A 25,257-nucleotide genomic window follows, 5' to 3' on the forward strand; every position below is an offset into this window, starting at 1 on the left:
TGGGTTTCCTTCCAACCGACAACTCCACCAGATCCAAAGCCTCATTTTTGTGCAAAGATGCCATTTCATCAACCATGGCCTCTTTCCAGAGTTTTTCATCCTCTAAATCTACTGCTTCCTTCACAGTTCTCGGATCATCATCAGTATTAGATAAAGCAAAATTTGAACACAAAGTAGATGGACTATACCTTTCTGGCTGCCTTCTTTCTCGAACTGATCTTCTCACACTTGGAGTTTGCGGCTCTTCATCTTCTAATTCCTCCTCTGCTGTAGAGTCTGATTCTTCCTCCTTAAGCTCAAACTCTATCTTCTCGGGTTCCTTTGGTTGGACTTCATGTTTAATAACATCTTTTACCTCTCTAAACACCACATCTCGGTTGTACACAACCTTCTGTGTGACTGGGTTCCAAAGCTTATAACCCTTTAAACCATCCTTATACCCAATAAAGATGCACTTTTCATATTTACTATCCAACTTGGTTTGTTTCTCCTTTGGAACATGTACATATGCATCACATCTAAATACCCTCAGATGTGAAAGAGAGGGTTTCTTACTAGTCCATACCTCTTGTGGAGTCTTATCCTCGAACGTTGAAGAAGGTGACCTGTTGACCAGGTAACATGCAGTATCCACCACCTCTGCCTAGAATTCCTGTCTTAACCCAGCACCACTGAGCACGCTTCTTGCCCTTTCCATCAACATCCTATTCATTCATTCTGCAACTCCATTTTGCTGAGGTGTATATGGAGTAGTCTTTTATCGTGCTATACCACACTTCTTACAGAATTCTTCAAATTCTTTTCTGCAAAACTCTCCACCAATATCTATCCTCAACACCTTTATCTTCTTCTCTGTCCGATTTTCCACGAGAGCCTTAAATTCTTTAAACATGTCAAAGGCTTCAGATTTCTTCTTAAGGAAATATATCCATGTATTCCTTGAGAAGTCATCTATAAATGATACATAGTACAAAAACGTATCCAGTGATGGAACCTTCACTGGTCCAAACACATCACTATGCACAAGTTCTAATATTTGTTTCGCCCTCTTACTACCAGAGGGGAAACTCACCCGATTCTGCTTCCCATATACACAATTTTCATAGAAATCAAAATCCAGAGAGCTATTAATCATACCTTCTACCATACCTTTACCATGAAGTATTCAAAGGCCATTCTCTCCAATATTTCCAGGCCTTTGATGCCACAACATGGTCTTCTCTCTAGAGACCACTGGCTTTTTTGCTCCACTTTCAGGAACCACAGAACTATTGCACCCATCAATAATAGTGCTACCTTGCAGCTTGTACAGAGTTCCAATTCAAAATCCCTGCATCAATACCAGTGCTCCCCGAACCATTTTGCAGGTATCCTTCTCAAACACTGTTTTTACACCTGCATCATCCAGCTTGCTTACAGAAATCATATTTCTGGCCAATGCAAGAATATGTAGAACACCCGAAAGTGTTCTAACCCTTCCACCTTGCAACTTCAACTTTATTTTTCCATGACCAATGATTCTAGAATTCCTATCATCCCCTAAGAAGACATCACCACCATCATATTTCTCATACTCGTAGAACCACTCTCTATGGGGAGTGAAGTGAAAGGATGCACCTGATTCAATCAACCATGCCTCATGATCTACATGTGTACTTGAAGAAGCCAAGTACACATCCCCACCTTCATCTGAGGTGGTTTTCACCTCTGCAGAAGGAGCATCATCAAATCCCTTTCCTTTATTAGGGGCTTTAGATTTACAGTCCCTTTTGTAGTGCCCTTCCTTTCCACATTTCCAGCACACCACCATTACAAGTTTTCCTGGAGATTTAGATCTCCCTCTAAATTTAGATCTCCCACTCGATGACTTATTTTTGTTTCTGTTCTGGGGCCATCCTCGTACAGACAAGGAATCACCATTCTGGCTCTCCATATTTTTCCATCTCATCTCCTTTGTCAGCAAGGATGAGACTATTTCATCAAACTGCAAGGCAGTTGCATTGCTACCTATTGCAATAACCAGACTATCCCACGAATCTGGTAGAGAAAACAACAAACTAATGCACTTATCTTCATTTGAAATTTTAATATCAACAGATGCTAACTAACTTACCACAGTATTAAATGCATTCATATGCTCTGTCACCGAGTCTCCATCTTTCATCCTTAGGTTATATTTCTTTTTCCGCAGGAACAGTTTATTCACTAGAGACTTAGATTGGTACAAAGTCCCTAACTTGTCCCACAAAGCCTTCGTCGTAGCTTCCCCTGATACATTTAACAATATTGAATCTGAGACACACAATCATATTGTGCTCTTTGTCTTCCAATCCAACTTCTTCCATTCTTCATCAGACATTCCTGTTAGTTTAGTACCTGAATCTACCGCGATCCATTGATCTTTATCCACCAACAGATCCACCATCTTGAGTTTCCACAACTCAAAACTCTGACCATTAAATTTCTCAATCTCTATCTTTCCACTGCTTGCCATCTTCTTTCACCACCAGAATTGATCTCGCAGATCTCCCACTGAATAGGGTCTGCCACAGGCCCGAGCGAAACCCCTCAGCAACAAGGCATCCCCTTAAAGCCAAAATTGCTCTGATACCAAATGTAGGTTTTAACCTCGTACAAAAATTACCTGCATACGAATTCTAAAACACAGAAAATAAACAATGCGAGAGAATAACACATAAAACACATATACACAGAGATTTCCCCTGGATCCCAAAACCAGGACTACCAGCTTGATTTTTCATTATGTTCCTTTCAATGTTATAATACATATTTATACATGCCAAAGCATCCAATACCATGGACCAAAAACCATTGCATCCAATACCATGGACCGAAAACCATCGCGTCCAAAAAACATGTGTGAAAATCATGCACAAAACCTTATGTGGGTCTGCCCAACCTAACATAGGGTTCAAAACAAAAAATTTACACCTCAAACCCCCTGTGACCCCCCCCCCCCCCCCCCCCCGCTACACAATCGGCACAACGAAGGAGGTGCTCCGCCCCCCCCCCCCTCTAACCCCCCGGTTAACTACGTGGGCTACTCGTGGAAAGAATATAACACAACCCAACACATCCTTCTTGTGCACCAATACTACTAAAGAAGAGAAATAACTTTGGCTCGAATGAATTATACTAACCTCTAGAAATTCTGCAACCATATGTTCAATTTCACTCTTTTGGGCATAGGGATATATGTAAGGCCTAATGTTTGGATGAACACTTCTTGGAATCTAATCAATAGCACAATCATGATCACAAATAGGTGGGAGTCTCTAATACCTTAAAATGATTGTCCAATAATTTTAGGAGATCTTGAGAAATAGATGATTTCAATGTTTGAACCTCTAGTGAACATAATTGTGAAATTACACCTCGTTGTTCTTTCTTCAAAATGATTTTCATGCCCTTAGAGTTGATTATATTTTTTGGTTTCCCTGTGATACCCCTTAATTCAACTCCTTCCCAAAAAAATCAAAAAAACTTCTTGAAAATTAAAAGCTATCGTCCCTAAATATTGTAACCATTGGAATCCTAGTACAACATTAGCACCACCCATTGGAATGGAGAGAATTGGACTCTTCAACACATATTCCCCCATGGTTAGCTTGATATTATGGAACTTTCCAGAGCAATCTATAGTTCATCCATTTGCAACCATGACTTGACACTCTAGTGTTGGATATAGGAATAAATTCAAATCCTTGGTTATCTTACAATGAATAAAACTATGGGTACTACCCGAATCAATTAGCACTATTACCTTTCTCCTTTTGATATGTCCTTCTATCTTGAAAGTTTGAGGAGTGGTAATTCTTTCCAATTCATTACAAGATATGGTTGGATTCATTTCTTCTTTCTCATCTTCACAATCTATGTAAAATAATTTCTTCTCATCAAACTTATGACCTTTAGTATATTTTCTATAACAACTGTAATAAACCCCTTTAGCCTTTTTTTCCTCCAATTGTTGTGGTGTCAACCTTGTATGTTGTGAAAGGCTAGGAGCAACAACACTTCCTTCTTTATAGTTGTTAGTGGTAGACTTCCTTATTGCCACAATTTTGCTTTCAAATTTTCTTGCTACCTTGAATGCCTTCTCCAATGAATCAGGTTCCCAAAGGCAAACCTCATGTTGGATGTTATCCTTTAAATTCCCTATGAAGAAATCAATCCTATGCTCCTTTAGAATATCATTTACCTTGATATTCAATTTTTGGAAGTCCTCAACGTGCTCCGCCATTGAACCCTTTTGTTTGAGATTTATCAATTGGCTAAATAAGGCGTTCCTCTTTGTATCCTCATAATGTGCTATCATTTCCTCCGTAAAAGTTTACCATGTGACAAGTGGTTTATGAGAACAACATCATCGATGGCATATAAACTAATTGGGTTCTAAATATAAAGATGCAATGTGTACCTTTTGTGTGTATTGCACATCATGGAGATCAAAATATTGCTTCATCTGTAGTATCCATGTTACCGAATCCTTGCCATCAAGCTTCCTCATATCGATGTTTGGAATGTGTTGGGTCTTAAACCCAACATTAGAGTCTTCAAAATCATAATTTATATTCCTTTTGTCCTCATTATGATTTTCATGGAATACCTTGTCACCACTAGAAAGCCTTTCTTGCAGCAACTTTTTCAAACCTTCCTTTAAACCTTCCATGTTTGATTTTAAACCATTCATGTCACCTTTTATTTATACATTTAAACCATCCATGACACCTTTTATTTATTCTTTTAAACCATCCATGTCCCCTTTTAGTTCATCTTTGGTTTATCTTTGTGAGAGCGAAATTTGTTGCAATTGGTCCTGTAATTTGGATATATCATGTTGCAATTCTTCCTCTTCATGTGCCATAATAGATATTTTTGAGGTCTTAATGGGAGTAGAATTTATTTTTTTTCAGAGGAATTTTAGAACCAAATATTGATACCTCTTCTTCAATATTCCCTTGGAATCACTTCAAACTGATTTTTCAAACAAAATTTATGCAATTTTTAAAAAATACACAATGTTTTCTTTCTTTTAGGAGCTCAATCCGGAATAGTTTTAACTCTGTAATTTCGACTCCCCAAGCTCTATAATTTCATCCTGTGGTATCCCTTTGAATCTTCTTTCCAACCCCACAATTCATACTAATATTGGATTCTTCAAGAAAGATTTATGCCCAATCTCCCACACTTGCATGATTATAGATTGGTTTGGTAGAGCGAACTTGTACAGAATGCCATGTATCATTGTTTTGATCTTCGGACCTGAAAATGATACAAGAAAAACTAAAATTTGTGTACTTTCACTCACTTTTTACAAAATTCAAATCTAATGCTCAGAGATAAATTTAAGACGATTTTCCCTAGGTCTCTTGTTAGATATTGAATTCTGGAGCCTGCAAAAACTCTAACTTATTTGAACCATATATAAAAAACTATAGCGAACCAATATTTGAAATTTTTACATGAAGTTCAATGAGATTTCGACTCCATGATATCAAAATTTTATCTTATGAAGCCTTGTAGAAAAAAAAATATTGTGAAAATTCCAAGATGACATGTTTGAAGTAGCGAAACCCTATAATCCAAAGCTCTGATATCAAATGTTATGCAACCAGCTCACAAAACATAAGAAAAGATAGTTCAATGACTTAAAAATTATCCTCTTTGAGGGGGAAACCTCCTTTACATTGCATAAATGAACAATTCTTGGATGATATAAATGATAAGACCTCCTTTGTATATATAGGAGTCTAAGGGGTCACAATATAATCAAAGCCTACATAATAATAATAATGTAAGGGTACAACAATCAAAATATGGGGGATACATGGGTGCAATGATAAAAATAGGGGGATACACTACCAATAACAATAAGTGGTATACACTAGTATCATACAGACCTAACAAAATTACTTCAGTGTCGGTTCAACCAGGGAAAGAAGCAGCAATGCCTGAAACAAATACTTTGCCATTGTTGGACAGAAATCAGTGAATTTCTCTCCTAATTCCTCAAATACTTATCTTACACAACTAGATGTCATTGCTAAAACACCTATTAGCTCTTGGCCTAGTGTGGAGACAATTCCAGCATCTCCAACTACTACAATTTTGTTGAACATTGAGGAAATTCCACCAATAGAGGTATTTTACAATCCTCAGCATAAGGACATTCTAAAGAATAGCAGGAATAAAAGGGAGGTTGTTGATACATTGGTCTTAACAACAAGCACTACTTTACATTCATACTTGCTAGAAGTAGTCTAGAAATGAACATCAGAAGACCCTGATGAAGAGCTCAAAGAGTTAACTCAATATGCAGGAGCTTATGCTTCTACCAGTGTTTATAAAGCATCCAAAGTTAAAGAATCCATCAGGGAGAAAGATGAAAGAACACAACAATTGGAACGGGAGCATTCACGGTTTCAAACACAATTGCAGGCATAGGTCACCTTGGTTAGAGGTCAATATGAGTTTGAAATTAAGCACATAGATGACAGGATAAACAAGCTACAAGAGAATATAAGCAAAACCAAGGGAAGTGCTTTATATCTTGTCAAATTCAAGCATGAAGTTAATGAAAAGTTGGTTAAATATTTTGTTGATGAATTTATTGATATAGAAATCCAATGTGATGAAACCAAGTGTAATCTCAATGAGATTTTGCAATGGAAGGAATACCCTAAAAGGATCTATCTAAATCACCCCAAGGTTAACAAAATGTAAAAGTCAACAAATCTTCATACGTGTAAGGATAAGATATGATTGATTAGAAAATTAGTGAATGATTTTTAAAGGATTTCCAATTCAACGATTCAATCTATCACCTAGTCACTCAAGGAAGCAAAGATTGTTGAAAATACAATAAGAAAATCTAGTTTTTACTTTTCCTTGGTCAAACTAGATTAAAATTCAAATTTATATTTCAAAAAAATACTTGGAGGTATTTAAATGAGGTGGCGTGGCTCTTGTCACTCAATTAACTCATTAAATTCGAGTTGGAGACACTTGATTTCAGTTCTACATGATTGATTGCTAATTTGTAGCAATCTATTTCAGTTAAATTGAGTTATTATTAGTTTAACTAGTTCTAAATGTCAGAAGAACTAGTGGAGGTCAAGTTGTGGATGTGTAACTTCAACCACACTCAGTGATCAACTAGTTAATTGATCAATTAGCCCAAAAATAATTGTTTCATGCAAAGAAGTCGAGTTACCCAGTTGAGATGGAGATTCCAAGACAGTCTAATATTAGTTGTAGCATATTCCCATGTGTACAGGTGGCGCATGCAGACACAGTTTGACTTAAGTCTATTGCACAATTCCTTGGTGTGCAATTCCTAAAAAATAGGGGCAATTCCCAAGGGAATAGCACAAGGAAATAGGATCTTGGGAAGGCCTGAAATTGGCTAAGTGTTGGGCCAGGTTCAATCGAACAGATAGAGAGATAGATTATAAACTTGTAGGGTGTGCTCAAGCTTGACAAAGCATTGTATTTCTTCTACATTCTCTGATTAATGCAATATAGATAGTAAGGGTTTTTTAGCAATTGTTTTCCCCTAGTTAAATATTTGTGCATGTGTGATGTTTCCTTTTGCATGTCAAGTATTCTTGTTTTAGATGGTGAATTAACTTCCACATATCAGTAGAGTAGCTTCAAGTCTTGTGATTTAGCAAATTTCATGAGAAGTATTGAATCGACACATTAACTTCTACATGGTAGTAAAGCTGGAGTCACTGTAGATAAAAGGTTTCAAATTTGTCATTGTAGGAGATTCGAATTTCAAGATCATTGTTGCAAGTTTTCTTCAGGAATGAGAAGATGGATTTCAATGGACTTAGGCTCGATTATGTCTTGGAAGGCACCTCAAACTTTGTTGCATGGAAGAACCAAATGGAGGTAGTACTGGATGATAATGAGCTACTACAATACATCAAGACATATGTAGCAAATCCCCAAGCATTTGATGCCCAGAATATTTCTTAGTGGAAGAAGGATGCGGCCAAAGTGAGGAGAATCATATTGGAGGTAGTTTGGGATCATATTGTCTTGAATCTCCATGGAAAAGAGACTTCGTTTGCAATGTGGAAATCACTGACCAAGTTGTTCAAAAATAATAGTGACCACAGGAAGCTGGCACTCAAGGACATGATTTGAAGTATCAATACGCAAAAGAATGACACAATTCTACAGTACCTAAGTAGGTTTACACAGTCTCGTGATGACTTGGCGGGGTTGGTGTTAATTTCCCCGAAGAATACTTGGTAGCTATAGCCCTTTTGGGCCTTCCCAAGAGCTAAAATAGATATCAATATTCTATAAATGGTAGATAGAAACTACCAAGTTGGGAGTGGTTATGGTCTAATCTAGCGCAGCAAGAAATAAGGTGGAACACCAAAGATAAGACCTCATCCAAGGGTGAAGATGAGGATAATTGTGCCTTGGATGGAAAGGAAAAGAAAGGGAAGGGGAAGAAATCCCAATCCAAAGCATATTCAATTCAAGGGGGGAAGAAGAAAGACTTGTCCAGAATCAATTCCTTTCATTGCCATGAATATGGGCATTATGCAACGAATTTTCCACACAAGAAAACAAGCAAGAATATTGTAGGCGGAGAAGTGGGTGAAGCTTTGGCTTCATAGTTTGAACTTGATTTTACCCTCATTGCATGCATGGAAATCACAATGATGGGTAGTGTTTGGTATCTAGATAGCGGTGTCTCATTCCACATGACAGGGAAAAAAGAATTTTTCAGTGACTTGGAGAAGAAGGATCTCCTTATGTACATCCAGATGCGAGATTATGGAATATATAGCATGACTGGTATTGGTACAGTTACTTTTCAAGGGGAGTCTGGCTCCCCTCTCAAGCTCAAGGATGTGATGTTTGTACCATGTTTGAAGAAGAAACTAGTTTTCGTAGCTGTGTTGGAAGACTATGGCTACGATGTGATATTCATCAAAGGGAAGGATTTCCTGGGACACATCGCCACGGTACAAGTGAATCAGATCGAGGCTCGAGTGAAGAACCTCTACAAATTAGATGTGGAATACTTTGAAGCATTTAGCACAAAATTAGAGAAGGTGTAGAGTCGATATGTCGGCGAATTATGGCATAGAAGACTTGGCCATTTGCTTCATGGTACTTTGAAGATCATGCAACAAATTTCTACAAGCCTCCCGTAAGGAGTAGTAGAGCAATGGGATACATGTAAAGGGTGTACATTTGGGAAGTACACAAAATCCACCTTCAATGATCAGGACAGCAGGGTGCATGTAGTCCTTGAAAGGATCCACTCTGATGTCTGTGGACCTTTCTCGATAGCCTCCACTACCAATCATAGGTATTATGTTATATTTGTAGATGATTTCTCATGAAAATTTTGGATCTACTTCATGTAGAAGAAATACTAGACATTCTCAAAATTTGTTTAGTTTAAATCACTTGTTGAGAAATAAATTGGTAAGAAAGTGAAGGCTCTTAGGAGCGATAATGGTGGTGAGTACATGTCAAATGAGTTTAAAAATTTATGTGCAAAGGAAGGAATTCTACTGGAGTTGACAGAACCCCATAAACCACAACATAATAGGGTGGCTAAGAGGAAGAACATGGGTTTTGTGGGAGAATCAAGGGTGATGTTTCATGACCAAATCCTACCTCTACACTTGTGGGTTGAAGAATGCAACACAACAGTCTATTTTCAGAATAAGAGTCCTCACAGGGTTCTCGACATGAGTACGCCAAAGAAATATTTTTCAAGGAAGAAACCTGATGTGTCACGCTTCAGGATATTTGTATCATCAATTTATTGTCATGTTTCCAAGGAAGCAAGGAAAAAGCTAGAGCCGACAATAGATTTGGCATATTTTTGGGGCACATAAACACACCTCACAACTATTGTGTGTACTTTCCATCTCTTAGGGTGACAATTGTTAAAAGAGATGTGAAATTTTATGAGGAGAAGGAAATGAGGTGTTCTCATGAGAGGGAGCTTTAGTTGCAGCCTTATCAGGAGATTTTGGCTCCAAAGGAAGAACCTCAAGAAGTTGTGGAGTAGCCACAAGCAGAGGAGAAGAGATTGGAGACATTCACTCAAGCAAAGACATTCAAAGAAGGAAGGAAGCAAACCAAGGAAGTTGAAATATTATTGCAGGATGCTAGAGAGAATGTGGGAGCACCTACATCACAGCATAGACAGAGGAGGTCATCGGATTAGTGCACTGGCTACATGGCTCTGATGAGTGAGATTGTAGAGACTAAGCCATCCTCATTCGAGAAAGCTATAGAGAAACCAGTATGGTTTGATGCTATGGTAAAGGAACATGATTCCATTATCAAAAACAGTGTTTGGGAAGTGGTCCCAAGACCAATAGAAAAAGCAGTGGCTAGTTCAAGATGGATTTACAAGGTAAGACATGTGGTAGATAGAATCATAGAGAAATAAAAGGCCAGATTTGTGGCCAGGTGGTTCTCTCAGGTTGAGGGAATTGACTATGAGGATACCTTTTGTCTAGTAGAAATGTACTCATCCATCAGGTCAATTCTAGCACTGTCAACGCAGATGGGGTGGAAGATCCACCAGATGGATGTGAAGACAACATTCCTCAATGGAGTTATTGAGGAGGTGTATAATGAGTAGCCATAGGGGTTTGATACCTTTGACAGAGAGTCTCATGTGTGCATACTCAAGAAAGCATTGTATGGACTCAAGCAAGCACATTGTGCTTGGTATATCAGGATCAAAAGCTATCTCACTGGTTTGGTCTTCACTAAAATTGAAGTAGATGCAAACCTTTATCACATTGTGGTAGAAGGTAAATAATTCATTATTGTTTTATATGTCGATGACTTGAAACTCATGGGTGATGAGAAATTGATCGAATCTTGCAAGGAGGACCTTGTAAGAGAGTTCGAGATGAAGGACATGGGCCTCATGCACTACTTCCTTGGTTTGGAAGTATGGCAAGGATATGGGGAATTGTTTGTCTCTCAAGGGAGTATGGCAAGGATATGGGGAATTGTTTGTCTCTCAAGGGAGTATGCCAATGAGATACTTCAGAGGTTCCACATTGATCCCAAAAACTCTTTTCCTTATGATGCATTAAAGAACTACATATTAAGCTTGCATTTTAACCATGAAATTACAAGTGCCTTAAGAAGAAGAAGAGAATAATAACAAGTCATGCATAAAAGACACAGGATTGATATCAAAGTTCGTCTAGGAGGGACTACATCTCTAAGCCCTACTCGAATTAGTGGGGAGGCCCTGTTTTCATTAGATGGAAAAATAATGAAAATACATCAAAATTCAAAATGATGACCTTATACCTCCACAATTGAAGAAGCCCGGAAATTTTAGATCTCTGATGGAAAAATGGATAGCACCATTGAGTTTTTGGCGTCGAGAAATGCTGAAACCATATAAAATTTGTCGAAATCTAACAAAGTGAAAATCGGGCCCCCTGGAGAAATTGCTCAAATCATGGTTCCATCCCCTCTCTGCACTGCTCATGGTTCCACCTGCATAGAAATGTGTGCCTGCTCCTGGCCTCCTCCTGGCGCACTATGCAAAAGGGCTGATATACCTCTTGGTGGGCGGATTACCCAATGAGGGTCGTTGGGTGCAATGGCTAAATTAAAAGTTTCGTTGAGGAGGGGTCGGGTGATCAAACCCCACCCCTCCCATTTTTAATACATTATTTGTTTATTGTTTAAAATGTGGGGCGGCGAGTCCACTATTTTGGTGGCCCGCGGCCCTTTTCCCACTGGCATTCGTTGTATATATGGGAGGTGGAGACGTCGGCGGGGTTGACAGCCTGTGCCCCCACCATTAATGTAAGGTTTGTTGAGAGGGCTCCAGGGGTGATGAGGTTGGTAGCACACCACCCCAAAAATATATATTTTTTTGTTTTATAATAAATCCATGGTCATTTTTGAAAAATCGGAAAATTGATCGAAGGAGTCAATTTAAATAGGCCAAATGTTTTCCTGGAATCTAGCCCAGCTTGGTCAAAATCTGGTGACCAGATTTTGTCCAAATTATTGCCTCCTTAAGCTTGCCCAGTCACCCAAGTCAACCCTGAATTTTGACTGCTCCTAACTTTTGCATACGGAATCGGTTTGATGAATCGTTCACACCACCATGATCATGACAAAAAGATCTTCAACATGAACCTAGTTCAAGCACAATACAAACACTTTGATTTTGACCCTTTCTAAGTCCTCTAGGACTTCTCCCTGTGTCTAGAGCCACCTGGATCAATTTTCAAATACATTTACACTTAGCACGTTCTTTGTTTCATTTTCAATCCACACTTTCAATCCCCCTGCATGCGAAACTTGTACATATTTTTTAATCATGCACACCACACATGACTCAACAACCCTTCCTTGCCAAGAGGTATAGCACACACTCATTGGCCAAGGATTACATAAAAAATAATCACTACCTCAAGTACTAATAAGGAAAGGCCAAAATATCATTCGTTGCATCTTGAAGTGATGGGAAACACACCATCACTTTTACATTTACTTGCATTGTATGATTTACAATGGTGGCCCTACCAAGCTACTACATCTAAAAAAACCAACTTAATAAAGCGGACCACCGTGAATGGGGTGGATTTATTTGTTGAACATGTTCACCTTTCGTCTCCTCTAGCGATGTTCCCAGAGCATGGAGCATCGAATACGTGGTTCTTTGTTGTCCCTCTTTGTTGCAATGACTACAATGATTCTTTTCCCTCCAAATTTTTGGGGCTACCTTGGGGCGCTTTCCCTTGGTCTTCCTCCGATAAGCGTACATGGGACCCTCATGATCGTTGGACTGTGAGGAAGGAATTTCATCGTCTATCATTGGTTTGTTACTAGCTGTATTGTAGCTTTCTCTCGTTTCCCTTCTGGCGTATCTGAGTCCTACACAACATCGCAATTCCTTGACTTCGATGGGGTTTACGATGCCTTGGCCTTTGATGTCGATGCCCTTTCCCTGATACCCCATCTTCTTCAATAGTTTGGATCCAATCCTTGTAGTATGTTTTTCAAAAGCAGCGAATTCATCCTCATGAAAATCACATGAAATCGGAGAGTCGCTTTTTACCTCCGGATAGTGATGCTGTAGCTTTTTCAAGGCCTCATCCTTGGCTTGCAACTGGCATAGTAATCTTTGTTTTTATTCCCTTGCCTCTTGTAGAAGCCTCCTTAGCTCAGCATTATCTGCTTAGATGCAGTGGTTTATCACCTTAAGTTCTTGGAGTCCTACTGTGGGAAGTTCCCTTTTCATTATGTTTGTTCAAATCCTTGATTCATTGTCGGAATCAAACCCCAAGGGCTAAAAACATCATTTCGTTGCTGGAATCGGACCCCAAGTCAATGGGCCTACCTCATGAAAATCCTGCAGTTGTGACCTTATCATCTTCCTCTGACTCAAAATCTTAGTTTTGTTGCATGGTGGTGGCAGCCTTTTGCTTCCCCTTCCTGTCATTCTTTTCAGGTCTCAGCTCAGGGTGCAGCTTCCAACAATTTTCTTCATCATGCCCCTCTTTCTCATAATGTGTATAAGAGGGCTTTGCTCCCCTTCTCTTTGCTATTGCGGTTCTCTTTGGGTGGTCATCTCGTTCATCTGTTCCCCTGTTTTCCAGATGAATGACCTTTACACTGGCCGAGTCAATGGTAGTAGGTTCAAACATTAACAACGAATGTCTAATGTAACTATGTAATGATCCAATATACTTAGTTACCACTTTAGATGAATCTAATTATATGCCCAAGTTTAGTGCTTGTTTTCTAAATTCCTCAGTAAAGCTTTGCACGTTTTTCCCCTTGCCTTGCCTTAGGTACTGCCACTCCATTAAGGTTTTTTGCTTATAACCAAGGGATAGAATTGATCTTTTAATGCAGAAATAAAACTTGGCCACGAAGAAAGAAGATTACCCATCCACTTACCGCTTTGTAATTTTCTCTCCCACTAGACAAGAGCAATGTCGTTCAGTTGAAGGGAGGCCAACTGGATTTTTGCCTCATCCTCCTCGATCCGCTGAACCCTGCAGTAAAATTCGATTTTCCTAATCCAATTGTTTAGTTTCTCTGCATTACTTTCATCGTTAAACATAAGGAGATCAAATTTTACATTTAACTTAAAGAAAGGCTTATTAGATGTGTTTCTTGTATTCATATGATCATGGTGAGAAGAAGAGGAAGAAGAACTTTCACTTGTTGGTGGAGAAGGAGGTGGATTTCCTCCATCATCTTCGTGCACTGAACCTTGTCCTTCTGGAGCTTTTTCGCCCGCACTCTCAAGTTTTTCAAGTCTTGAGAACATCTTCTCAACACAATCTGCCATTGTGTAGAAAGTCTTGCGGAAGTTTACCTCCTCTTCATATCAAACATCGTTCTCCTCACCCATGTTTCTCCTTCAACACGCACGTCTCGCTTCAGGATCAAAAGACTTTAATTCACCTTCACCTCTTTGCAACCTGTTTCTTGTTAGCATGCAATTCACATCCACAAAGTCCTACTCTGATACCACTTGATCCCAAAAAATCTTTTCCTTATGATGCATTAAAGAATTACATACTAAGCTTGCATTTTAACCATGAAATTACAAGTGCCTAAAGAAGAAAAAGAGATGAATAGCAAGTCAGACATAGAAGACACAGGATTGATATCGGAGTTTGTCCAGGAGGGACTACATCTCCAGGCCCTACTCGAATTAGTGGGGAGGCTCTGTTTTCATTTGACAGCAAAATAATGAAAATACATCAAAATTCAAAACGATGACCTTATACCTCCACAATTGAAGAAGCCCGAAATTGTAGATCTCTGATGGAAAAATGGACAACACCGTTGAGTTCGTGGCATCGAGAAATTCTGAAACCATATAAAATTTGTCGAAATCTGACAAAGTGAAAATTTTCCCCCAAGAGAAATTGCTCAGATCATGGTTCTGACCCCCTCTCTACATTGTTCATGGTTCCACCTGCATATAAATGTGTGCCCGCTCCTGGCCTCCTCCCGACGCACTGTGAAAAAGGGATGATATACCTCTTGGTGGGCGGATTACCCAATGAGGGTCATTGGGCGCAATGGCTAAATTAAAAATTTTGTTGAGGAGGGGTCGAGTGATCAAACCTCACCCCTCCCATTTTTAATACATTTTTGTTTATTGTTTAAACTGTGGGGTGGTAGGTCCGCTATTTTGGTGGCCCACACCCCTTTTCCCACTGGCCTTCATTGTATATATGGGAGGTGGAGAGGGCAGCGGGGTTGATAGCCCGTGCCCCCACCATTAATGTAAGGTTTGTTGAGAGGGCTCCGAGGGTGGCGGGGTCATGGCCGCCCACCCCTAATTAAATGTTTTTGGTTACGGTGGTTGAGGGAGGGTCAGCGGGGGTCATATTTTTGTTTTATACTTTGGATATTGGGGGGTGGTGGAGTTGGTGGCCCGCCACCCAACTAGGAATTGTTCCTCCAAAAATCAAGCCTTACAAATATCCCTATGCCAAAAAGAGTGAAATTGAATGTATCGGTGCAGAAATGCTATAGGCTGGTATAATTCAACCTAGTCAAATTTCTTTCTCCGCTCCAGTAGTATTGGTGTAGAAGAAGGATGGATCATGGTGTATGTGTCGGGATTATAAGGAGCTCAACAAGATCACTATTAAAGATAAATTTTCCATTCCTACCATTTATTAATTGTTGGATGAATTACATGGCAAAATTTACATCACCAAGTTGAATTTTCATTTAGGATATCATCAAATTAGAATGAAGATTGAAGGCATTCCAAAAACATCACTCATAACTCATGAAGGTCATTATGAATTTTTGATCATGCCTTTTGGCTTTACTAATGCACCTTCCACACTTCAAGGTTTGATGAATTCCATTTTCAAACCCTTCCTTAGAAAATTTTTGTTAGTATTTTTTGATGATATACTAATCTACAACAAGTCTTTGAAGGATCATGTTCAACATGTTGATAGGGTGATCAAACTATTGGAGGAAAAACAATTATATGCAAAAACCTCCAAATGCTTCTTTGGAGTAGAGGAGTTGGAATATTTGGGTCATATTGTATTTCATGGGGGTGTTAAGGTAGACCCTAACAAAATTAAATCCATTAAGGAATGGAAAATCCCCACAACCCTAAAGCATCTTTGAGGATTTCTCGAGTTGACAAGGTATTATCACAAGTCTGTTAAGAGTTCTGGGAGAATAGCAATGCCTCCAACAACATTATTGATTAAATATTCATTTTCTTGGACTCCAAAAGCAACTAAGACCTTTGAACATCTTATTGAGGCAATGTGCCAAGCATTGGTCTTAGCTACACCATATTTCACAAAAACCTTTGTTGTGGAATTTGATACCTTGAGAAATGGAATTGATGCTATTTTAATGCAAGAAGGTAGACACATTGCTTTTGAAAGTCGTCCAATCAAAGGGAAAGTATTTACACAACCCTATTTATGAGAAGGAAATGTTGGCAATACTACATGCACTAAAGAAATGGCAGCCTTACCTAATGGGAAGACACTTCAAGGTAAAAACATGTCATGATCTTAAATACTTTTTGGAGCAAATATTATCTTTAGAAGAGCAACAAAAATGGGTCACCAATATGTTGGGTTGTGAATTTGAAATCGTCTACAAAAAACGGAAGCAAAATGTTGTTGCAGATACACTCTCAAGAAAGGATAAGAATGTGGAAGCATTTTTCTATGCCATTTCTATTATCTAACCAAATTGGATAACTAAAGCAAAGGATGAATGGAAGAATGAAAAACAGGTGGACACTCATTAAAAATTTGTAACAAGATCCCAATACATCAGATACATTTATCTTGAAAAATTATTCATTATGGTACAAAGATTGCCTATATCTCTGTAATAACTCCCAACTCAAACAAAATATTCTTTTAGAATTGCACACCTCCCCCTTAGAAGGGCACTCAAGATTTTTAAAAACTTACCACAGGGTCAAGAAGGAATTTTTTTTGGGATGCCCTTAAATCTGATATTTAGAAGTTTGTGGTAGAATGTTTGGTTTTCCAACAAATTAAAGTTGAGACAATTAAGACCTTAGGTCTATTACAACCTTTAGCTATTCCAAGTCAACATTGGGAGAGGTCTCAATGGATTTTATCACAGGTTTAACCACATCTGAAGAAATGAGTGTCATTATGGTGGTAATTGATAGACTTACCAAATATGCACAATTTTGTGCAATATCTCATCCATTTAAAGCCAGTATAGTTGCTATTGCATTTATGGAAATAGTTCAATAGCTACATGGAAACCCAAAGATTATTGTAAGTGACAGAGATCCCATTTTCACTGGAAATTTTTGGATAGGATTATTTTATTGTATGGGTACTCAATTAGCTCATAGCTCATCTTATCATCCTCAATCTAATGGGCAAACTCAAATAGTGAACAAAAGTTTGGAAGGATATCATCGTTGCTTTATATCTAATAAACAAACACAATGGGTCAAGTGGTTACCTCTAGATGAATGGTGGTGGTATAACACTTCCTTCCATACTACAACAAAAATGACCCCATTTATGGCACTTTATGGATATCATCCACCATTGATCACATCGTCTTTTAGGGAAAATTATAGGGTTCAAGCAATGGAAGATCACATCAAGCATCAATAACAAGTTCTCCAACTCTTAAGGGATAACCTCACTCTGGCGCAGAATAAAATGAAATAATAGGTGTTGGCTTGAGGGAGCCTGACCAAAGTTCAGCGTTATTTAGCCAAACAAATCCCTACACTACTGGCTCTTTTGGCATCAGCCCACAGAGCGCGAACCGAAGTCTCACCCGAAGCAGTATGGGTGGATGTTGGAACCAAGTTTCCGCACCCTTGAGATGGTTGTGATGTCATTTAATCCCTTCTATCCTTGCCTTCGCACAGGTGATATAACTCTAGGGCTTGTAAGACAAACCCTTTATTCTGGCCTTCAATACCTTCGCGAAAGTATATGGTTGACCTTTGCGCAGCCCTAACCTGTGGCTCGAGTGTTTTTGAGCTGCTATGGTAGCGTGTTGTGCAGATTCCTCATTTATCCTAAGTCATTTTCTTATCTTGTTAAATACTTAAAGTTATCACCGCGTAAGCAGATATTCGTGATTATGTTCAATTATTCAATGTAACTATAGTCATTCACGCATCATATAAGCATAATAAAGGAAATTCATACACAAGATATCCAAACCCATTAACAGAATAAATACATTGAGATTGCAAAATAACTCCTTTTATTAATATCTTTCAAGTGTTTACAGACTCTGTTCACCCTGCGCACACAGTTGCAGGGGTCCGCGCACTCAGCTGCGGACTTATACCCTAGGCCTCTGTGCACTCAGCTGCAGAGCCTCTACCTATGCTACAACCCAAGGCTTAGACTTGTTGCTCTAAATCTATGACTCTCTTCCTTGTCCGATGAGACTAACTACTTAGAGCTTAGCAGACCATGGACCATAGGTAGATCTCTTACAGCCAACTTTACTTTACAAAACTAGGGGCGGACTACCCTTTGTGACACATAATACCTTCTCACTCTGCGACCACAAAATGCGAAGTCTTTACAATAATATTACAAAAACATGGGCTTTTAGCCCCAAAACTACCCTTGGGGGATCCCGCTCCCAACTAGCCCCCAACACAAACATCGTGACTCGCCCTCGAGTCACTCGATAGGCGTGGAGATATTTACATGAAGCCCATCCAACTCGACCCTAATGACTACAACTTCGGCTGTGCACTGAGCTGTTGTCTGTTTCACATCCTCGACTGTCTTCTCAGTTACTACCCTTGCACTGTCAGCCTGAATCTATTGTTACACCGCTTATAGAGTCGCAAGCTTTCCTTCAATGTTTCATATGACTGCATAAGTTTCCTCGAGCCAGGGCTTAAGTCGCACCTTCAGCATTGCTTCCTTGTTCAGCACTGCGTCCACTTGTTCCTTCAGTTGCTTGCCTTCTTGCAGATTGGCTAACCTCTGTGTCAGCGCGACGGTTAGTGTTGTGCCCTTAACTTTGTCATAGTATTATTGAAGTTTGTGCGCTTTTGTCTCAAGCCTCTGGATGTTTGGGTCCTCCTGAAAGCCGGTCAGGACCTCAAACGATTGTTCAAACAACTGGGTGTAGTCTACTACTGCACTCTCCATTACCGCCACTGCTTCTAAGACAGCGGCCACCCACTGTTCCTTGACCTCTGGTGGTGTTGAAGGATGAGCCCTAAACTGGAGCTTTATAATCTGCAAGTTCAGCTCCAACTGAACCCGCGCCATCTCTGTCTGAGTGTCACACACCCCTATGGCCAATTTACGGATGTGGACCTCGACTGGCTCCTCCTTCAGAATCGCCAATTTCGGGACCATTTTGCAGGCCTCCTCTACAACCTGTATGATCTTCTTACTCTGGCTGGTCACCTCAGCCTCAGTGGTGATGGTAGCATTCCTTTTCAGGGCCATCTGCTCATTATTGATTTTCTGTTCATTGATCACTTGGAGGGTGTGATGCTCGCAGACCCTCAGCTCTGCAATTACTCCATCCTACAAGGAGTGTAGTGCTTCGCACATGAGTTCTTCTAGGTTCAATCCCACTCCCTTCAAGGCGCTGACAGTGGGCATGTCAGGCTCATTTTCTGTTGTCAGTGCTCCATCCGAAAGCACTAGCGCACTCGAAGCCTTTGTGTGTAGCATATCGGCAGCCTCTGATGTGCCGATAGCCAAGCTAGTAGACACCATACCAACTTGCGACACGCTGGTCTACAAGTCCTGTAGTCCCGTCTGGATGGCCTCTAGGATGATCTGTTGTTGCTTTTCAAATTGTTGCAGGGCCTCTGTGGTGACATCTCTAACTATGTCACTGATGTTGTATAAATCTCCCTCTGTCAATGTGATAGGGTCCAACAAGGTCTTGGTTGCTTTTGATTTCTTTCTGGACCCTCCCTTTTCCGGCTCTCTCGGGCGCTTAATACGGCCAGATGTCTCCTGAGGGTCCGTGTCGTGCTTCTCTGTGTCCTCTTCTTCAGTTGCAGGTGAAGGTGACTACGTGCCCTTGTCAGAGCCCCACTTTGTGTCACCTATTTGTTTCCTGCCTCCTTCCCTGTCTATTCTGTCTTGGCCTTCTCAGCGACCTCCTTCTTCCGCTTTTCGAACAATTGCACCATCTTTAGCTTGGCCTCGTCCTTCTTCTTTTGTACAACAGACTTGCTTCCACCCACCTCCAAGTCCATGGAGGTGCGCCACTCTGTCGGCCATTTATCCAACACCGCATCAATGGCATCATCTGTGGCGAGGTACGGAAAGTCGTACCACTTCTGCGCAGGGTCCTTTCGTGCCCTAATTGAGATCCAATGGAAATAAACTTTGAATTTGGCATAGCTCTAAAGGTTAGCATATACCGTGGGCGACAATCATGGATTGCGATTGATAGCCATCCTAATGTTCATTTCCATCAGGATCTAGAATATTTTGTTGTCCCGAATACGCTCCATGTCCTTGTTCGCCCACAGCGAAGCATACTTCGCTGCTTCAGGAAGGTCCAACGTGACCGAGGGGAATTGGATTTCTTCCATTAGCTCCCACGCTATGAGCATAATTGATAGCAAGAGCCACGTGTAGTGGAACGTCTTGCTTTATTCCTGTGCTTTGCGACAGTTTGTCAGGAACTCATCGCAAAGGTAGCCCGACTAGTTAAACTAGACTCCTTCCAATCACTGTTGTGCAAGTGTGACAACAGGCACTGGCACCTCGTCGGTGCAGCACTTCCGCATCACCTTCCCTGCAAGGATCTATGTTGCCACCTTCACAGTGGGGTTGTTGATGCTGGAGATTGCATACCTGTGCTACTTCTTCACCAACTTGAACTTTTCTTTCATTGATTTGGAAAGCACCAGCTCTTCGCCCTTGCAACCAAATGTCATGGTTGGATTTTAGCCTGTATGCGGCAGGCGTGTGATGTGGTGAATCAACATATCAATGATGGGTATTAGCTCCTCTAGCCATAGACACCCATTATGCACCAAGCACAGCAGCTACTCAATGACTAAAACCGTCACAGGGGTGTGGTTATAGTGCGACACCCAGAGGAAGTTGAGTAATCCTGCCTTCTCTACTCCTCTGAGCCACTTCCGTGGCTCTAATGTATTCATCCCCATAGTTGTGTCTATGATGTGGTGCATCAACTGTTCGGTCGCTAGGTGCATGAACTTCTCATGGTCCGCCAAGTCCCAATATTTGAGCTTCAAAATCGAAACCCGTGCCAAATGCAGGCTATCAAAAGTGATCTCATCTGGTAGCAATGGGGTTTGAAGGGGAGTATTACTTTCATCAATGTCCTTGGAGACCTTGGACTTAGGCTTGCATGGAGGGACATACTCTGGCATTTGTGTGATAGGGTCCACGCCCTGGGCTTCAACCTCTTTTATTTCCACTCCCACATCTTCATCGTCCATTGGGATGTCTTTGATATACTCCTCTTCTGCCTCCAGGTTTATAGCCTTGCCTTTCTCCTGGGAAGTGGGATTTGTTGGGTTTTGTCTCAGGGACGCGTGCACCGAGATGGCAAGCTGCTTGCCATTCTTATCTTTCATGGTCTCCTTGGTTGGAGTTGGCCTCAGTCTCGACGTTCTTGGAGATTTAGGGACCTCCGCCAATACTTCGGCTACTTATGGGACAGCTTCTTCAGCCTGTTTCTCCATCTCTTGTGCCGGATCTTCTACCACTTGCTATGTATTGATAACTTCTGGGGGTGATGACATAACACTCTCTATCAATACTCACGACACCTCAGGAAAATTCACAAATGCAGGGGTCAGTTTGAGAGTTTCAAAAAACTCTGGGTCCATAGGCGTTTGAGAGCTCAACAACTAAATACTAAAAATGCCAAGTGTTTCTTGTTGGACAGCCATTTGTAATTTATAGGGAAATTTGAATTCAAATCCAACTGTTCCCCCCAAAATCGGTTCATTAATGCCGGATTGGCAGCAGATTTTCAAGGATCTAAGCCATAAATTTCGTCTTAAATGTTTGTTGCCCTCACCATTTGGCCTCACTTCTTCCATCTTTTCATGAACAGTGATTTTAACGGTCACTTTCCAGCCGATTTTCACAATTTCTCCCTGGGTAATGCAACTCCCTCCGCGCTGTCACGTACCTAGTGAGACGTCCTTGCTTCGCACCATCTTACAATCACGCAACTCCCTAACTTGGGTAGTGTAGTTTATAGTCCCGCACCTCCTTTCAGTTGTATGGAGTGCTAAGACTGTGCTACTTTCATTTATTCACATGGTCGAACTTTCGGTGTATGGCTTCAAGCAACTGCCATTCACCTTTCCTGGGAAGGGTTCTCCATTTAACTTGACTAGTTGTACCACTCCTCCATTGGTAATCTCCTTAATAACATAGGGCCCTAACCAGTGCATCCTAAATTTTCCCGGGAAATTATCAAACTTACTATCATACAAAAAAATTGGATCATTTACCTTAAATGTGTGCAACTTGATGTGTCAATCATGCCATGCCTTTTCATGTTTCTTTTGGACCTGCTGGTGAAATCCAGCCAAAAATATTTCTTCTTCGAGCTCATCCAACTGTGCGAGCCTCTCTTCTAGGGATCCACAATCTGTCATACCTGTGAGCGATGTTATGTGCAGACTAGGCACGATGTATTCCATAGGCATTACAGCTTCCACACCATAGACAAGCCTAAAAGGGGTTTGTCCCATCAACATCTTGCATGTCATTCAATAAGCCCACAATACTGTAGGTATGCGTAGGTCCCAATCACTTCGTTGAGCATTTCAAACCTTGGTCAGTGCGTTTTCAAGCACTTTGTTGAATGCCTCCACTGTCCCGTTAGCCTGTGGGTGATAAGGTGTACTCTTCTGGTGATATACCTTAAATTCCTCCGTTAGTGCGCTGATCATCTCATTCAGGAAGTGCGTACCACAATCACTCATCAAGATCCTTGGACATCCAAATCGCGTTAGCACATGCTCAAATAGGAACTTCGAGGTCGTCGCGCCCATGCAATCCTTCACCGGCTACGCTTCTTCACAATGAGTCAAATACTCCGTCACAATGATAATGTATGTTGCTCATGTCTTCCCTTGTGGCTGAATGGGTCCTACAAAATTTATCGCCCACTTCTCGAAGGGTTTCAACGTCATTTTCAGATTCAAAGGCATTTAATCCCTCCTCAATGGTCTGCCTATTCTTTGACATACATCACACACCTTTCAATATGCTTTTGAATCATGATGAAGGGTTGGCCACCACAACCTAGCGCATAGAATCTTCTACGCAGTTGCTCTCCCTTGATAATATCCTCCTGCGGTGCCCCCATGAGCATCCGCGAGGACACTGCTTGATCTAAAATCACTCATGAATGATCTCAGTTAATTAATGAAGGTATTATAGACTCATGTTCTAGGGTGTGTCTATGTTATTTTAAGCAACATATCGATAAGATTTCGAAATACACAGACACTTGAAACAGTAAGAGAAACACAATAAGCAAATACAGAACCAAACAAATTTAATAAGGAGTTCACCCAATCCTCCTAGGCTACGTCTCCTGGTCCAGCTTCAGTGGTGGCCTTTTCTATTGTGTCTTAAAGCAGATATTTTACAATAAGGAGCTCAATTTGAGTCTCACTTAATAGATGATGATCAGTAGGGTGGTACTTGGATCCCCCAAGCCGCTAGAGTACACAGACTCCCCCTCACTAAATCTCAACCTCGATTGGTCTCAGTGGTATGAGTCCAATTTGGTACTCAATACCTAACAGGTCTACACAGAGGAGTTCCTTGAACCTCTCAAGCCTTCTCTGGAGTTCACAGACTCTCAGAATCTCTCTATTTTGTTTGCTCGATGTTGCCTTTGCTCTGCAGGTCAACTCGGCTTCTTTGTTCTCTGCAATTCACTTCTTTCTCTACTTTTGTTCCCTCTCTTCTATTTTTTTCTGCTCTTTGTCTATTCATGGCTTAAAGCCAATCTGCTCCCTGACTGTTCTTTTCCTCTTCCCAACTCTCTAGATCGTCTGCCTCTGTCTGCTGGAATTCCCCTGCTTCGCATCATCATTGTTGTGTAACGTTGCACAGAGAGGTGGCCACTTGTCGCCTTACGAATTGAGTGTTAGTTTTCTCCAAATGGTCGTTATTTCCGTTACTCCAGGAATTTCCCATGAAACTGATTCTTCTGCCAGCTCATCGGTCATGTGCCTCAGTCTATTCCCCCGTCAAATCTGGTCATCCATCGGTTGATTCTCCGCCATTGATCTGGAGCCTCCAGATCCTACGGTCTCTGTTTATATCATGCGGGTAAGTTGCTCGATCGTTACTCATGTGATGTAGCGGTTTTCTCTCTCATCCGTTGGACACGCATCACCCAGTGTATGGCATCACCCTGAACTCAGCCAAACCCGCTTACCACTCGAAGTGCATGCGATATCCTACTGGTTTTGGGCGTGGGACCCACCTTCTGACAGTTTTGGTGATTTCCGTGTGGTTCTATGCTTTTCCTTGTGACCGAGCACTCAGGGCTTTCCTTCTATGAGGGTTTTGCCCTGCGATACGTAGGCTTTGGATTGCTAATTTATGTCCATGAATGGTTTCCATGGGCCAACGGTCAGCACGCTTTGACCAAGGGTCCTCATTTTTCTATGCTGGCCACAATTTCCATTGTCCAGAGGTCATTTCTGATAAGCTTCTTATTCATAAGATTTTGAAGCCTGACATAATTTGAAACAGTCATGGAAATGTTTAAGGATCTAATTCGGATCACGGCCTTCCCACTGAAAAGGCTTTTGGACCACTAAAAGTTGGTTTTCAAGCATCGACTAAGTGAGGATATAACTATCCCACTTGTCCAATCTCTATCCATTTTGTACTACTTGGCTTTGAACCCTTGAGTCCATTCCTGAGGTACTCAACATCTCCCCTACGCGTCGTCCTCATCTTCCTGTCCAGAACTGTGTCTTCCTACAATTCATTGAGATATTTAGGTAACAGATCATCAATAGAAGGCAATTGAATTTGCTCTTCAGGATCTTTAATTAATGAAGGTTCAAATAGTCTCAAGCTGTCTACATTAATGATTGAGTAGATGTGCATGTAAGCTGGTAAATCAAGCTGAAAAGCATTCTCACCAATTTTCTCAAGTATCTTGAAAGGTCCATACCTTATTGGCTTTATCTTTTTACCTTCACATTGC

This window comes from Pinus tabuliformis, chromosome 6 (genome assembly GCF_031772625.1).
Source record: "Pinus tabuliformis cultivar Carrire ecotype Pingquan chromosome 6, CPIR1, whole genome shotgun sequence".
Taxonomy (NCBI): Eukaryota; Viridiplantae; Streptophyta; class Pinopsida; order Pinales; family Pinaceae; genus Pinus; species Pinus tabuliformis.